We start from the raw sequence: 18,292 nt of genomic DNA, 5'->3' as shown, positions 1-18,292 counted from the left end.
AAGGGGAGTACTTCGAAGGTGACTGTAGTGATATTCAGCAATGAGGTATGTAGCACTTTTTCTAGGATGAGTTCAGGAACTTAATTGTCCAACCTCATACATATATTAAATAATGTTGTATACCCTAAAAAATAACAAATTAAAAAATAAAATAATTAATAAATTAAAAAATAAAATAATGCCCATATTCTATTCAAATAATAAAAAAGAAATACAGGTACAGAATGTTAACTAAATGGCTACCAAGCTCAGATGACTAGAGATTTAATGAACTGCTGAGGGTAACAGGCAATTGAAAGCCAAGTATGAAAGACAAGGCGTCTTTGGTTAAATATAGAAGAACTCGCATCTCCTATATGGGGAGGGCTTAGAACTCTGAGAACCAAGCCCAGGACTTAACAGAGTGGCTGAATTTCAACCAAGGCTAAACACCCAACAAAGACAAGGCCCTTGGTTGGGAAAATCTGGCATTCTGACGGATGGAGTCTTCTACGTGAGTACCGACAACGATTTTGACTCCCCAGACTTCCCTGCACCTTCTGTTAGACAGGGGCTGCCCCATCCCTAACACCCTCCAATCCTCATGCTGGAAGACCATGGAGAGGCCTATTACAGGGAAACATATGGTACCTCTGAGAACCCATTCTCACCTCCTTTTCAGGATATTAGCCTTATACCGGTAGTTAGGGTAAGTCTAAGCATTACCCAGCTGGGGATGTGTTGAGCCTGATAAGGAAGCTTCAAAAAAGCTGCAAGAAGTAGCTGGCTTACAGCAGGAGAAAGGGAAACATAGGTGAGACTGGATTGGGCGCTTGATCAAGGTAGGGACAGATACACTCAATAAGAGATGGTTGAGAAGGGCAGGGGTGGACCAGGGGAGAGGAGAAGCGGGATTTGCCGAGCATGACGCTACAGTTGGGAGCCGGCGGGCAGGAGAGTGACCGAGTCACGGCGGACACCCACAGAGGCACGACGTCGGACCCGCCTCCTGGACGAGCTCGGCGCTGCCAGGCCTGGCCCCATTCCTGTCCTGCGCCGCCTCGCTGTCGCCACCTTTAGGAGCGCTCCCCTGCCCACCCAGCCCCCGCGGCAGGCTGGTGGGGGCAGCGCGGGGATCCCGCGCGGGACACTGCAAGCCGAGCCCAGGAGGGGCCGCGCCACCACGGGGTAAACTAGGATGTCCTTGACATGAAGTTGTCAGCTGTGAGGGATGTTTAAAAGGAAACTTTTGAGGTTGCAGATATAAGTGTTTAATTTGCTACAATTACGATCTTTGTGCATCTTGTTATGAAAGTTGTGCAAAAACGAGGCATACAACTGACCACCCCAGGCAGTGCATATTGACAGGTGTAGATTTTTATTTGTACCATTGTGGGGAACTTTCTCTGTAGAGCAGCCACAGTCTTTTACTTGTCCCTGTTGTGGAAAAAATGGGCTATACGGACACATCTCTTCAAGAACATGTTACTTCTGAACACACAGAAACATCACCAGAAGTGATTTGTCCAAAATGTGCAGCATTACCTAGAGGTAATCCTGATCATATCACGGATGACTTTGCAGCTCATCTTAACACTTGAACACAGAGCACCTAGACATTAAGATTAATCGAGTGGTGTTCGACATGTATGTGGAATGTTTCACCCTGGCCGGGGATTAGGTCATCGTGCTTGTAGATCAAACACACACTTTACTAGCAGTTCTACTGGTGGATTTTCTTCTCAGAGTTCACATTCTCCAAGCAATAGGGAAGCCATGGATCCTATAACTAAACTTTTGTCTCAGTTATCAGGAGTGAGAAGTTCTGCAAGAGGACAGCTTAACTTTCTGGCCCTTCGGCTTCTCACTTACAACTGGAACGGTAGCAACTGGAGACTGACGGCACGCAACGCAAGCCAGCGTACTAACACGAGAGGAGTCACCACTCCAATCACGCAATCCACAGCACCAACCAACACAGCTAACACAGAAAGCAGTCAGCAAACTATCCAGAATTTTCAGTTTCTTTTAACAAGGTTGGATGATCCTAAAATGTCTGAAATAGAGTGCCAGTCCATGGAAAGTGAGCGCGCAGACCGCAGCCTGTTTGTCCAAGAGCTCCTTCTGTCGACTTAAGTGGGCGAAGAGAGCTCCTCCTCAGACGAGGATGAACGGGGGCAGATGGCAGATTTTGGTGCTATGGGCTCTGTAGATATTATGCCTTTAGATGTTGCTTTAGAAAACCTAAATTTAGGACTTCCGGAAAAATGGCGGAGTGAGGTGAGCCTCTGTAAAGCTCCCCTGAAATTTACAAAGAATCGAACAACATAAAATTCACAAAGGACTCCCTGCACAGCAGACAGGCAAGACGAAGAGGCCCACTACCGACTGAAATCACCTACAGGTGGGAGATTCGCGCGAGTGGGGGGAGGAGGAAATGGAGAAGTGCACGGAGACGGAGCTGCGCAGGCGAAGGACGCAGACCTAGCTCAGTGCGCCGAGCTTGCTGCTTCCCGGAACTACCGCAGCTGCGGGAGAGGGAAGAACTCGGACTGCTAGGGCTCCGCCAGGGCTCCACAGGGCTGAGGGGACAGCATGTAGCACGGTTGAACCCAACGCTCACGGCAGAGACCTCGGAGAAAAGACTGAGGGAAAAAGGCTGAAAACGGTGATTTAAACCCACACTGCCGAGCAGAGAACGGAGCCTTAGGCACTGAGACTAGCCGCCCCCTCCCTCCCCTCCCAGAGCTCACCCCGCCCCCACCTGCCCAGTGCTAGAAGCGAAACAGTAGCAGTGTCAGATCAAAACAACAGAAAATTTGCTATTTTGAGAACTGTGGACCGCAGACACAAATTCACAGCCCAACTACTTCCGGCAAAGGGGAGAGAGCTGTGGAAGCAGGAACGGCTGTGGTGGTGGTCGCCGCCATTGCTCTGGGCCACCTCTCACAACTCACCCCGCCCCTGACCCCACCTATCTGGGCGGATCCCTGCAGGAGTAAACAGAACTGCTGAAACATACGGGCTCTGAATCAGGAGCTGGAAGAGCTTTGGAACATCAAAAGCTCTCCGCATACCCACCGGGACACTGCGCCCTGTGACCTAGATGAACTATTAACAGAGGAGAAGCCCGTCTCCCAGGGAATCCCCCCATTGTGTGAGAAGTTGGAATAGTGCAGAGAAAACATAGCACTACCGTGTGGGAGAAGAAAAATAAGTTGCAGTTGGAGAAATAATAAAACATTCTACCAAAAAGTACTGGAAAACAAAAGAAAGACCGCTTTCTATCAACCTGTTACAGAAGTCACCCTGTAGATGTCTAGGAAGAGAAATAGTAAATCAGTAATCGCCATGAATAACCAAGGCAACAAGATAGCTCAGAAAGAAAGTGAAAAATCTCCAGAGAAGGCACTTAAAGATACAGAAATATGTGACTTCAATGACAGAGAATTCAAGATTGCAGTTCTGAAAAAACTCAACGAGATACAAGAAAACACAGATAGGCAGTTAAATGAACTCAGAAACTCAATCAAAGAACAGCATGAGCATTTTACAAAAGAGATTGAAATCTTAAAAAAGAACCAAATAGAATTTCTGGAGATTAAGAACTCAATAGAAGAAATTAAGAATGAAATAACCAGCTTAGGTAGTAGAGTTGACCAGATGGAGGAAAGAATCAGTGACATCGAAGATAGAAACCTGGAAATGACACAGATAGAAGAAGAAAGAGACTTGAGACTTAAAAGAAATGAGAGAACTCTACAAGAACTTTCTGACTCCATCAGAAAGAGCAATATAAGAATAATGGGCATACCAGAAGGAGAAGAAAGAGAGAAGGGAACAGAGAATATATTCAAACAAATTGTCGATGAGAACTTCCCAAATTTGTGGACAGAACTGGACCCTCGAATCCAAGAAGCAAATAGAACACCTAGTTACCTCAATCCCAACAAGCCTTCTCCAAGGCACATTGTGTTGAAGCTGTCTAAAATCAACGACAAAGAAAGAATCCTCAAGGCAGCCAGGGAAAAGAAGACGGTAACTTACAAAGGAAAGCCCATTAGATTATCATCAGATTTTTCAGCAGAAACTCTACAAGCCAGGAGGGAGTGGAACCAAATATTTAAACTATTGAAAGAGAGAAACCATGAGCCAAGAATATTGTATCCAGCAAAGATATCCTTTAGATATGAAGGAGGAATAAAGACCTTTCCAGACATACAGAAGCTGAGGGAATTTTCTAATACACGACCTGCACTACAAGAAATAATAAAGGAGGCTATTCGACCACCATCAACAGGGACAATTCGTGGCAACCGAAACTCAAAAAGGGGGAGAGTAAAGGCCTGAACCGGAATATGGGAATGGAGAAAGTAAGCGTGCTGAAGAAAATGGAATACTCTAAATATCAAACTTTCTTTTACATAAACTTAAGGGTAACCACTCAAAATGAATCCAGAATTGAAATACATACTGAAATAAAAGAAGAAACAGAGGGAAACATCATAGAATACCACCACACAGAAATAATAGACAACAACAAAAAAGGCAAAGAAACAATGGAGACACAGCCTTACCAGAAAACTAAAGATAGAATGACAGGAAATCTTCACATATCAATAATCACCCTAAATGTAAATGGACTGAACTCACCAATAAAAAGGCACAGAGTAGCAGATTGGATCAAAAAACTAAACCCAACCATATGCTGTCTCCAAGAGACACATCTCAGCTACAAGGACAAGCATAGACTCAAAGTGAAAGGGTGGAAATTGACACTCCAAGCAAATGGTACCCAGAGAAAATCAGGTGTAGCCATAATGATATCAGATGAAACAGACTTCAAGGTGAAAAAGATAACAAGAGACAAAGATGGACATTTCATAATGGTGAAGGGGACTATACAACAAGAAGACATAACAGTGATCAATATTTATGCCCCCAATCAGGGAGCACCGAAATATACCAAGCAACTACTAACAGAACTAAAGGGAGAAATTGACCAAAACACAATTATACTAGGGGACTTAAATACACCATTGACAGCTATGGATAGAACATCCAAACAGAAAATAAATAACGAAATAGTAGCCCTAAAACACCTTGGATGAAATGGACATAATTGACATTTATAGAGCATATCATCCTAAAACATCAGACTATACATTCTTTTCTAGTGTACATGGAACATTCTCAAGGATAGACCATATATTGGGACATAAAATCAGTCTCAACAAATTTAAGAAGATTGAAATCATACCATGCATATTCTCTGATCAGAAGGCTTTGAAATTGGATATCAACTGTAAAAAGAAAGCGGGGGAAAAAACACAAATACATGGAGACTAAACAACATACTTTTAAAGAAGGACTGGGTCAAAGAAGAAATTAGAGGAGAGATCAAAAGATACATAGAAACAAATGACAATGAAAATACATCCTACCAAAATTTTTGGGATGCAGCGAAAGCAGTTTTAAGAGGGAAATTTATCTCATTACAGGCCTATCTCAAGAAACAAGAAAACTCCCAAATAAATAACCTCATGTTACACCTTAAAGAACTAGAAAAAGAAGAACAAGTAAAACCCAAGGTCAGCAGAAGAAAGGAAATAACAAAAATTAGAGCAGAACTAAATGAAATAGACAACAAAAAGACAATAGAAAAAATTAATGTGACAAAGAGCTGGTTCTTTGAAAAGATTAACAAAATTGACAAACCCTTGGCTAGACTTACTAAGATAAGAAGAGAGAAGACACTGATTAACAAAATCAGAAACGTAAAAGGGGAAGTTATCACGGACACCACAGAAATACAAAGGATCATCCAAGAATACTATGAAGGAATATATGCCACCAAATTCAACAACCTAGAAGAAATGGACAAGTTCTTAGAAACATATAGCCTTCCAAGGCTGAACCATGAAGAACTGGAGAATCTAAGCAGACCGATCACTAGTAACAAAATTGAATCAGTCATCCAAAACCTTCCCAAAAGCAAAAGTCCAGGACCAGATGGCTTCACTAGTGAATTCTACCAAACCTTCAAAGAGGATCTAATACCAATCCTGCACAAACTCTTCCAAAAAATTGAAGAAGAGACAGTACTCCCTAACTCATTTTATGAGGCCAACATTACCCTGATACCAAAACCTGGTAAGGACAGCACACAAAAAAAATAAAAACACTACAGACCAATATCTCTGATGAATACCGATGCAAAAATCCTAAATAAAATTCTAGCAAATCGAATACAACAATGCATTAAAAAGATTATTCATCACGACCAAGTGGGGTTCATCCCGGGGCACAAGGATGGTTCAACATATAAATCCATCAATGTGATACATCACATAAACAAAATAAAGGACAAAAATCATATGATTATATCAATTGATGCAGAAAAGCATTTGACAAGATACAACATCCATTTATGATTAAAACACTTAATAAAATGGGTATAGAAGGAAAATACCTTAACATAATAAAGGCCATATATGACAAGCCCTCTGCTAATCTCATAATTAATGGAGAAAACTGAAGCCCTTTGCTCTACGTTCAGGAACACGACAGGGATGTCCCCTATCACCTCTGCTTTTCAACATAGTGTTGGAAGTCCTTGCCAGAGCAATCAGGCAAGAGAAAGAAATAAAAGGCATCCAAATTGGGAATGAAGAAGTTAAATTATCACTCTTTGCAGATGACATGATGCTATATATAGAAAACCCTAAAGACTCCACCAAAAAGCTATTAGAAACAATCAACGAATACAGTAAAGTTGCCGGCTACAAAATCAACGCACAAAAGTCCATTGCCTTCCTATATACTAACAATGAAATCTCAGAAAAGAAATACAAAAACAATTCCTTTTGCAATTGCAGCAAAAGAATAAAATACCTAGGAATAAACTTAACCAAGGATGTGAAAGACCTATATGCTGAAAACTATAAGACATTTTTGAAAGAAATTGAAGAAGACACAAAGAAATGGAAAGACATTCCGTGCTCATGGATTGGAAGAATCAACATAGTTAAAATGGCCATATTACCCAAAGCAATATACAGATTCAATGCAATCCCCATCAAAATCCCAATGGCATATTTTAAAGAAATAGAACAAAAATCATCAGATTTGTTTGGAACCACAAAAGACCCCGAATAGCCAAAGCAATCTTAAGAAAAAGAACAATAATGGAGGTATCACACTTCCTGACTTTGGCTTGTACTACAGGGCTACAATAATCAAAACAGCATGGTATTGGCAGAAAAACAGACACATAGACCAATGGAATAGAATTGAGAACCCAGAAATAAAACCACATAAATATGGACAGATAATTTTTGACAAAGAAGCTAAAACATACAATGGAGCAAAGACAGCCTCTTCAATAAATGGTGCTGGGAGAATTGGATAGCCACGTGCAAAAGAATGAAACTGGACTGCTATTTGTCACCATGTACCAAAGTTAATTCAAAATGGATCAAAGACTTAAGCATAAGACCTGACACAATAAACTGCATAGAAGAAAACATAGGTACTAAACTTATGGACCTTGGGTTCAAAGAGCATTTTATGAACTTGACTCCAAAGGCAATGGAAGTAAAAGCTAAAATAAACGAATGGGACTATATGAAACTTAAAAGCTTCTGCACAGCAAAAGAAACCATTGACAAAATAAAGAGGCCACCAACTGAATGGGAGAAGATTTTTGCAAACAGTGCCTCCGATAAGGGGCTAGTATCCAGAATATACAAGGAACTCATGCAACTCAACAACAAAAAACAAACAACCCAATTGAAAATGGGCAGAGGACTTGAAGAGACATTTCTCCAAAGAGGACATACAAATGGCAAATAGACATATGAAAAATGCTCAACATCACTAATCATCAGAGAAATGCAAATCAAAACCACAATGAGATATCACCTCACCCCAGTCAGAATGGCTATCATCAACAAGACAAATAGTAACAAATGTTGGAGAGGCTGTGGAGAAAAAGGAACCCTCATACACTGTTGGTGGGAATGCAGACTGGTGCAGCCATTATGGAAGGCAGTGTGGAGGTTCCTCAAAGAATTACGAATAGAATTGCCATATGACCCAGCAATCCCTCTCCTGGGTATCTACCCAAAAATCTGAAAACATTTAGAGATAAAGACACCTGTGCTCCAATGTTCATTGCAGCTTTGTTTACGGTGGCCAGACATGGAAACAACCAAAATGTCCTTTGTTTGGTGATTGTAATTTCAGGTCTGTCACTCTGGTTACATTGTATACATTCAAAAGGAAGAGAGAAAAAATATATATGATAATCATTTCCCTTAACTGATTTTTACTTCTAGCAGGTAAATGTAGATAGCAGTGCAGGGATGATCTCTGCTTCCTGTACCTTCTCGACATGCAAAAGGCTCTCCTAACATTCAAACTGAAGAGGAAAATTAAAATCTCTAATGAAGCTGCTATATTTATGAATATTAATGAATCAAAACTGCTTGGATGGTTTACCTTACAAAAAAAAAAGAGGTTAATGAGTTTATTGAGTGCTTTCCTGAGATACAGGATTTAACACTCTGTTAAGATCACCAGGAAATGGTACAAATTTTCTAAAGGATGGCTCCTAGAAAGAAAATGTGATTGCCTATGCTGAGTGGTGTTGAAACATCAGAACTGCTGTGGCAAATAGTTGAGGATGGGATTATAAGGCTCAAGGAAGTGGGTGGGCATGCTGGAGTGGATATCACCATGTACAGCCACAAGACACACCAGAAGATTGTACTCCATGGGAAGATGCAGGGGGCACACTATTTAACAAGGCCATCAGGAATGCACTGGTGGGAGGGACACCGGCATCACTCAAAAGTTCAGTGTTGGCCTCCCCTGTAGTCCAGGACTGACAGTAGAAAAAGCTGTTTTAAACTTAGCTCACTGATAACATTGTAGAGGATAATACCCAAAACAACAGAAGCGAGGTGGTGGTGCTTAACTGCCAGAAGCCGGGAACTTGAAATTATTATAAAATAAAATTCACATGGCAGCCAAGGGGCCCGACCCACAGAGTTATGGAGATGGTTAGTAGAACATGGGACCCCCTAGGAGCAAAGTTTATGGGCCGCTGAAAAGGGTACTACTCAGCTTGTAATTGCAGAAAAAATCTGGGAGGCTGAGGGCAGTCATTTCAATAAAAATTCATGATCCCCTGTCAAGTTTCTAGACCTGAGCCAGTTTTCAAACCCAGAACTCACTGGTAGAAAATGTGGGTGGGTCCCTAGGAGAAAGGACTCTGCAATACCACAAGTATAAACTGTAGTGATTCCCTTCTTTCCTTCTGCAAAGGAAACTCTGGCCATTTGTTTGGCTAACTATGCACTGGAGAAAGGGTACGCATAGATATTTTGAGGACTATTAGAGCCTGAGTTGACATAGATACCTGGAGACCCAAAACACCATCATGGCCACCTGTGAGAGTGGAAACACGAATGAACACCAGGTAATAAATGGAGTCCTGGCCAAGATCCAGTTCATAGGAGATCCACTGAGTGCAAGAACTCCAATGTACAATTGAGTGATTGGCACAACCATGGCTTTGTGACTTTGGCCAGTGAGATAAGCGCTACCCCAGGGGGGAAGGCCAAATGGAAGTCTGTTACTAAACCATCACCACCACGACCACCAACCCTGGCCAACATAGTATATCATCACATGGGGGCAGGGGTACAGATTAGTGCCACCTTAGGCATCTAAAGGAGGCAGCGTGGTGATTTTCATCATATCTCCACTTAATTTACCAGTCTTGTGCCTGCAGAAGTCAGGTGGGAGATGACTATGGACTACCACAAACTCAACCAAGTAGTAGCTCCAATCACAGCTGCTGTGCTAGATATGGTATCTTTGTGGGAGCAGATTCATATAACTTCAACTACATATTTATGGCCGTTGATTTGGCAAATACTGTATTTTCTGTTCCAATCAGAAAAGAGAAGCAGAAAGAGTTGGAATTCAAATGGAAAAGGAAATATTAATAGTATAAATTTGCAGTTTTGTCCCAGGGCTGTATTAGCTCCCCTACCCTCTGTCACTATTTTGTCCAAAGAGATCACAGCCATCTGGATATCATGCAGAACATCATATCAGCTTATTACATTGATGATGTTTTGTGGATCAGACCAGAAGAGCAAGAGGTAGGTAGTGTGCCATGTCTTGGTGAGACACATGCACTCCTGAGGGTGGGAGATAAAAACCCTACAAAAATTCACACGCTTACCAGATCCATGTTTTTAGAGGTCCAGTGGTCAGGGGTATGTGGCGGCACTCCCTTTAAAGACAACTTCTTGCACATTGCACCCCTTGCTACAAAGAAAGAATCACAATATCTAGTGAGCCTCTTTGGATTCTAGAGGCAGCACATCCCACACCTAGGAATTCTACTCCATCCCTTATACCAGGTAACAGGAAGGCTGTCGGCTGTGACTGCAGCCCAGAGCAGTAAGGTGCTCTGCAGCAAGTCCAAGCTTCCATGCAAGCTGCCCTGCCACCTGGACCATACAATCTGGCAGATCATATGGTATTGCAGGTACCAGTGGTGGGAAAAGATGCAGTGTAGAACCTGTAGCAAACCTCTGTGGAAGAATCACAATGCAAGCCTATGGGGCTCTGGAGCAAGACCATGCCATCAGCAGAAGAGAATCATAAGAGTAGTTGAAAAACAACTTCTGGTACGCTACTGGGCCCTGGTGACCGTGGGACACCAAGTAACCATGCAACCAGAACTGCCTATCATGAACTGGGTCTTATTGGACCCACTAAATCATAAGGTAAGGCAGACCCAGCAACAATCTATCAAAAGATGAAATGCGGAGTACCCAGAAGTGACTATGAACAGGACTAAAGGGCACAAGAAAACTTCAAGATCAGGTAGCTCAGATGCCCATGACATACACCACTGTTGTACCAGTGCACCTCCCTCAGTTCATGCCTACAGCTCTATGGGTACCCCATCAGATCACCTGAAGCAGGAGGAAGAAGCTTGGTTTATGGAAGGGTTGGGTCAATATGAGAGTGCAAGCTAAAACTGGAAGTGGCTGAAATATAGCCTCACTTGGGGGATGAGGGACTTGATGCACTTGATTACCCACCTTGGGTGGAAAGAGAAGTGGCCCAAGGTTAAAATATTTATGAATTTATGATCAGTGGTGAATGGCCTGGCTAGCTGGTAGGGTTTGGAAGGAAAAAGACTGGATGATCGAGAACAAGGAGATCTGAGGCAGAGGCATGTGGTTGGACATGTGAGATTGGTCTCTAAGCATGAAGATCTTTGCATCACATGTTAACACCCACCAGAGAGCATATAGCTCAGAGGAGGCATTGAACAACCAAATAGACAAAATGACCCGGGCAGTTGACATCAGCCAGTCTTTGTCATTGGCCATCCCAGTGATGGCATGATGGGCACAGTGGCACAAATGGAGACGATGCATGGACCCAACAGCGTGGACTGCCAGTTACCAAGGCTGATCTAGCCTTTGCTACTGCAGAATGTTCAACCTGCCAAGTACAGAGACCACGACAGAGCCCCCAGTATGGCACCATTCCTTGGGGAGACCATATGGCAACTTGAAGGCAAGTTCATAACATTATGCTCCTTCTATCCTGAAAGGGCCAATGGTTCATTTTCATAGGAATAGACACATATTTCAAGTATGGGTTTAGCTTTCCTGCCTACAGGGCCTCAGCCAGTATCTCTTTCTCAGGACTTAGGGAGTATTTGATCCACCAGCATTGGATCCCACAGAACATTGTGTCAGACCAGGACGACCAACTTTACAGTGAGGGGTTGCAAGAGAGGGCCCAGGACCACTGGCCACATTACATACCACATCATTCAGAATTTGCTGGTCTGATAGACCAGCCAGCTGAAAGCTCAGCTTCAGAGAGAATGATGAGGGAGAGAAAAATATTTAAAGATATAACATAGATCCACAGATCTAAGCTCAGTGAACCTCAAGTACAAGAAACACAAAAAAAGCAACACCAAGGCACATGATAATCAAATTACTTAAAACCAGTAATAGCAGCTAGAAAAAAATTATGTGTAAAGGAACAAAGGAACAAAGCATATGAGAAAACAGTGAAGCCACATATTTAAAATACTCAAAGGAAACAAAATCCAGCAAAAATTCTTTACCCAGCAAAAATATCATTCAAAAATTGGGGCAAAGTACGTAATACTCTATATGAATGGAGTGCCATCTTCCAGGATGAAGTATATGCACCAAATCAAAGAATTTTATACAGCACCGTGTTCTCAGTTGGAAGAATACGTAGTCTGGGAATCAAAGGGTGGAAGGAGGATTGGTTCCAATGACCATCACTCCTAATGACCCACTGAGGGAATGCAGTAGGTTTGTAATGTGACAACGTGCCTAGACTGAACTACATTTCCAAGAATTCCTTTACCTGTTGGATGTCTTGCAGATTTGGTGGGGCTTTATGAAGCAGGAATCCAACATATGAGTATAGTTTCTACATTGGAAATTCAATGCAGGGACATCAGGTGTAGTTGCAGCTCACATATATTGTCACTTATCTACTGGCCAACCTCACTGGTGTGGGGCAACAACCAGGCCTGCAGCTGCTATTAGACCCTCCCCTCAACATGACGTGCAGGATAGCCACATCATCAAAGTTGGAGATGAGAGACTGATACAGACTCCAGTTCATCCCCCTGGGTTCCAGCTCATGCTTATGTGTTCTAGTTTGTCCTTGTTCTCCCCAACTTTACATTTATTGCCCCCTCCCAACTGCCCTGCAGACTTCAAACTCCTGCAATAGAAGTAAATATTACAGAGATCGTTTAACTAGCTCACACAATTAAGGTGAAATCTCTGATGTCTATGTCGATAGATGAGAGATAGATAGATGTAGATGATATAGATATAAAAATAAAAATCTCTTAATGGTTCTCCTTCTCTGATTGAATACTGACTAATACAGGAACTTTGTGCTTACCATCCTTATAACTCTACAGAACTAAAGGACCTGGTTTTCAAAGAGAGCACACCTTCTTGGGGGGCACAGCAAGAAACCCACTGAATTCTAAGCTACAGCTGCTGCCTGGGCATTTTAGGCTCCTTATGTTCAGGGACCAGGAGGCCAGAAGAGGGGTCAGTGGCTTGGCAAGGGTAAATGACTCTGATTATCAGGAGGAGGGCTCCTGTTACACAATGTGGGTGTGGAGAAATATGTGTGGAAATATATGCCACTTGGGCATGTGTTAATATTCCTTTGCCCAATGGTGACTGTACTTGGACAGGTACAGCAGCCCCAGCCTGAGAAGAGCATAATGACCAGGGGCTCAGTTGCTTCGGAGATGAGGGTCTGGGTCAGGTCAGCCAGTAAGCCACTGAGGCCACCAGAGGGCAGTAGCTAAGGGTGAGAGTGACTTAGAATGGTTAGTGAAGGAAGGAGGTTCTGTCAATTGCAACCCAAGACCAGCTGCAGAGATGGGGGCTGTAGTTAGTCTCACTAACAGCACTCTTCTAAGTTTCTCCTCTAGAAGACAGGTCCAAAAGAATCCAGAAGGGGAGGTGTAAGGAATGGACAGTAATAGAAACAAAGATGCACCACCCAGGTCTCCCTCCAGGAAGGACTTACTGCCCAACAAAGGGGAGTGAGGTCAGCAGACAGTCTCCAGCTGTCAGTTCCTTCAGGTTCTACCTTATCTGCGGAGAGCCACTGTGTCCCAGGTTATACCCTTTCAGAGACAACCCTTGTCTGGTGACTGAGTGAGGCTGGGGTATAAAGTCCCAGCCACATTTCAACCCAACTTGGGTCACCGATGGACAGTACTCCAGAGCTCCCTGCCTGGTTGATAAGTGTTTGTCAGCTTTGCGTGGCAATTTGAGTTCTCTCTCGGCTCAATCCTGCTTCCTCTCCTTTTCCTTCACTGTTGTTGATCCCTAATAAACTTTTGGCACCCCAAACTCCACCTCAGTATCTTCTACCAGTGCACGAAATAGGGCAAACTCCACATCTCTTGCTTTTTCTAGTCTATCACTCTGCCCTGGCACAAACATAGGAACTGGAGCCCTTTGCTCTTAGCGGTTTATTTATAAATGTGCTTTAATATATCCCCAAAGGAAAAGATTTCAGATAATTCACATTTTATGAGGGAAAAGTCTTTATACTACATGCAAATATATTTTTTGTACTCATTAAAACCACATAAAAGTATATTATGCATTTTAAAAGGTTGATTACCTCAAAACCAGAAATGCCCTCCAGGCTCTCCACTGACATAACCCACATTTATGAATGCCCAAACAGCTCTCCAGATTTTCTTTTATTTTTTCCCCCTCAGGCCTCCTCTCTTCTACTTTACTATATAAAGGGGGGTTGGTGTTTTGTAAAATCTTGAATAAATTTGTAAATTTAAAGAAAACATTTTGTCTTGTTATTGAAGATATTTTAATAAAGAGATCCTGACTTAGTATTCTTCAAGAATCATTTCAGTAATGAGTGAACAGCATATTATTCGTTTATTGTAACTTTGAGAAACTTACCAGGAAAGAACAAGGGGGAAATACATACAGATATAATCACCAAGCATATTTAACACTTTCTAAGCATCAAGGACTTTCTGGCCTCATCACAGCATTTTTTTTCTTAAAAAGTAGTCAGCTTTCAATGAAAACACTTTAGGAGGCAAAGATTCCAAGGGCAAAATATTGTTTTAAATAGGATAATTTTGAATTATAAAAAAAATTAAAAACAGACCCCAAATGCACAATGAATGTTGATCAGAGTCCTGGTTGTTTATTAATTTGGGTGCATCAGGGCTGGAGCTGTCAATTGGGCTTCATATTTCAATTGTTGTTTTTTTTAGGTTACTATTACAGTCAATTTCATAGCTATATGAAGAAGATGCTGTGTCCTTCATGTAGACCTAACAACTCACCATGAGAAGACATGAAAACTTTATCGTTCTTCCAATAATGAGATGCATCTTTACTGTTCATCTCAGCAATTTAAGAGATGGCTGAGTCAAGCTGAGTTCAGATTGCTGTAATATACCAGTTTGTCTTTGAAAAAGTTAAATAACCTTCATGGTGATTGAACATTTGGCTCATTAATTTTAGCACAAAAGGTGGCCAGATATAATGGAACAAGCATCATATGTGGAATTGGACAGGATGGGTTTGAATCCGAGATTCACCACTTACTAGCTGTGCGATATTGCACAAGTCATTTAATATCTCTGAGCCTCCGTTTCCTCATCTAATGATCAAGTATTTTTGTGCAGATTACATAAGATGGTGTACATGGAAGTGTGTGACACATAATAAAGTTTTGTGGTTAGGCTTTAACCAACAGTCCAAATGCAGGCTAGCGTACTAGTGACATGAGGAGAATCTCTCAGGTATGTCTCCTATCATGGTCTGGAATATACATGACAACACCTATTGTGGAGTGAACAGGCACGGGCTGAAAGACAAAAGAAATGTTTCAAGGCTACTCCAGAACACATCCTTAGAAAACCAGGTATAATCCAGTCTCCTGGGAAATGGCAACTTGAGCCCACTGAAATGTAGCAAACATCAAAAGGCTGAGTGTGATCAATGGTGTGTGAGAGAGAGAGAGAGAGAGAGAGAGAGAGAGAGAGAGAGAGAGAGAGAGAGAGAGAGAGAGAACTGAAAATTAGCTCTGGCCAGTAAACAGGGGAGACATCACTTTGATGGAAAGGAGGGCACACCTACACTACATGGCAAACTATAGCTTTAGTGTCTTATGAGTACAAAGAACAAGACAATGACTTATTATTATCTGAGCAGCTGTAGTAGTGTGTCCCCAGCTGCATGGCTCCGTGTGCCAAGGGGAAATGGAAAATACTATAATAGCCTCTCTTGTCTCCATTCTCTTTTCCTAGATGAGCTTTTTCCCACTGGAGCACTAGAGCAGGGCTTTTTATCTCCTTCTGCCTGCCAGGGCCAGGGCCAGGGCCAGCCTTAAACCAACCTGATTGGAGGGAGGCTGGGTAGGCTCTGACCCAAGAAAATTCCCTTTACAGGATCTGCCTTGAGGCCAGAAAGTCCATCATGACAGATTCATTACTTTGCCTTAAGATTTCATATACTAATAAAATCAAAATGTCTTCCCTGCAACTTATTCTACCTTTCAAAACATGTCACATTATCACTAATACATATATTATGAACGAGTTTATCATGTCCTCTCCAGAGAACACAATTTGAGGGACAATATGTGTAAAGCTTGGTGAGAGTAATAGGTGGGAGGAAACAGATAGACTGGGTCAATTTCCCCTTATCAGTTATATGATGATGATGATGATGATGATGATGATGATGATGATGATGTTGAGAACAATGGTGACATTTATTGACTATATGTGATCTCATCATATTCTCTCAACAATACTATTAACCCCATCCTACAAAATGAGGGAACTGAGCTACTGGGAATTATGCAACTTGCTCAAGATCACACGGCTAGTAAGCGGATAATCAAAGTTTGTGCACTCAATCTCTGTTATACGAGTACTGTGTTTCCTTGGAGAGAGGAGCAACTGTGGTGTTTCTTTTATACATCTCTTTGAAACCAGACCACTTACAGTGGACTTAGCTGGATATAATGACCAAAATCTCTTAGGTCATTTGTTTCCAAAACAGAAATGATGGCAGCCAAAGGTACAGTGGCACCAGCAAAATTTTTTTCCTGCTGTTTGTTATCTGGTATCTGGTCTTTGTCGTGAGAACCTCATTCTCCAGTATACATGCAAATATACATGCAAATGAGCAAAAAGTTGGAATCTGCAGTGTGCAAAGTTGAACCTCAAATGCGACTTTAAAAGTCAGCAAAATGTAATATCCCAGTGTTCTAATTCATTGCTGTTAGGAGTCCTCTTTGAAGCCAAATAGACCTTCCACATTCACATTCCAGAAATGCCCCCACCCCTGCCCCCATGCTTGGCCTGGAAAAATCCTTCTTATCCTTCAAGGCTCAGCTCAAATGTCACCTACTTTATGAAGTCCTTCCCAGCCCCACAGGCAGAATTAATTGAGCCTCCTCCGCTCCCACAGCACTTTGTATTAGCACTGCTACTATAGCACTTACCACATTGTTTTAGTTAGGCGCATAATTAAGGTCACTGAGGTCAGAGACCTGTCTTATTCATAAATCCTTTTATCCCCACATCCCCAGCCTAGCACATACCACATTTCACCAAATCTAAAACCCTACTGATTGTAAGATACACCATTATTTTATGAACCGTTAAGAAACATAAAAAAAAAAAAAAAACCAACCACTGAGAACTATACTATGACAAGGCATCGCTATCAAGATGTGTCCTACATTCAGGGATGTCAAAACATTTTTTAAAGTGTGTCTTAGAATTGATTAACTATGGTAATAAGTACTCAGCAAATGTTTCTAGAACTGGATTGTAAACCCAAGGTGGAGCAGATATTTTAGAGCACTGTGACAGCCCATGCTTCTTAATAAGTAAGGAACTGAGAGTTGGTGGGGAATGGTGTGCAACTGCATTGCGGATTTCAAGTATTTTACCCAACACATTAAAGGGATGAGTAACCTGATGTGCCATTCCTGTAAGAAAACAAAACCAACCAAACAAAACAAACCCCACACCTCCACATTTCCAATTCAATATACTAAAAAGTACAGTGATAATATATTCTGATCAAAATTGGGGGACACTTATTGCAATGAGTGTGATTACAGAGAGAGTGGGAAAAACTATTTGCATCTGCCTTGATTCTGGTTCTTTAAGCCAGGTCAACCCACTGCTGTTCCGATCTGCCCAGCAAGAACTGCACGGCTTTCTCCCAGCTTGTTGTAGCCCTGCTTTTAAAAATAAAACCATCAAAAGACCTGATCCCTTCCCAGATCCAAACTATTGGCTCTGTTGCCTTGGCTTCTGCTTCTCCTTGGCCCTCTGGACTTGGTGATTGTCTACTGTCTCCCTGGTTAGTGTCTGGACCTAGGCTTTCCATAGGGCCTTGCCATACGGTAGACCTCACTGGTGCTCAGCGTCTCAGGCTGTTTCCAGGTCCTTGCTAGAAATGCAAACCCTCCATCATCCCAGAGCTGGGCCAAGCCATAGCTCTTATCTTTTCTGGATCTCCCTCTACCTCACTCTTTCCCTGCCCTTCAAGCACACATAAGCACACATCCACACTCATTCAAAATAAACCAAGTTGTCACTGAAGACTTTAGATGGGTGGTTGGTTGATAGAAATTCTCCCAGTGTAAAAGCTCCTCTTTAGAATTTGAAATATATACT

General features: G+C 42.1%; 1 protein-coding gene and 1 pseudogene across 7 annotated transcripts in view; one reads left to right on the top strand and one right to left on the bottom strand.

The window, feature by feature from the left end:
- PHF6 (PHD finger protein 6) overlaps positions 1-18,292 on the bottom strand; it is a 162,110-nt gene that overhangs the window by 135,586 nt on the left and 8,232 nt on the right. The window lies entirely within an intron of this gene.
- LOC109437917 (E3 ubiquitin-protein ligase KCMF1) lies at positions 1,188-15,253 on the top strand (annotated as a pseudogene).

This window comes from Rhinolophus sinicus, chromosome X (genome assembly GCF_036562045.2).
Source record: "Rhinolophus sinicus isolate RSC01 chromosome X, ASM3656204v1, whole genome shotgun sequence".
NCBI lineage: Eukaryota > Metazoa > Chordata > Mammalia > Chiroptera > Rhinolophidae > Rhinolophus > Rhinolophus sinicus.
Note: the sequence above shows the minus strand (reverse complement) of the source record. Positions and strands in the feature narration are given on the sequence as shown.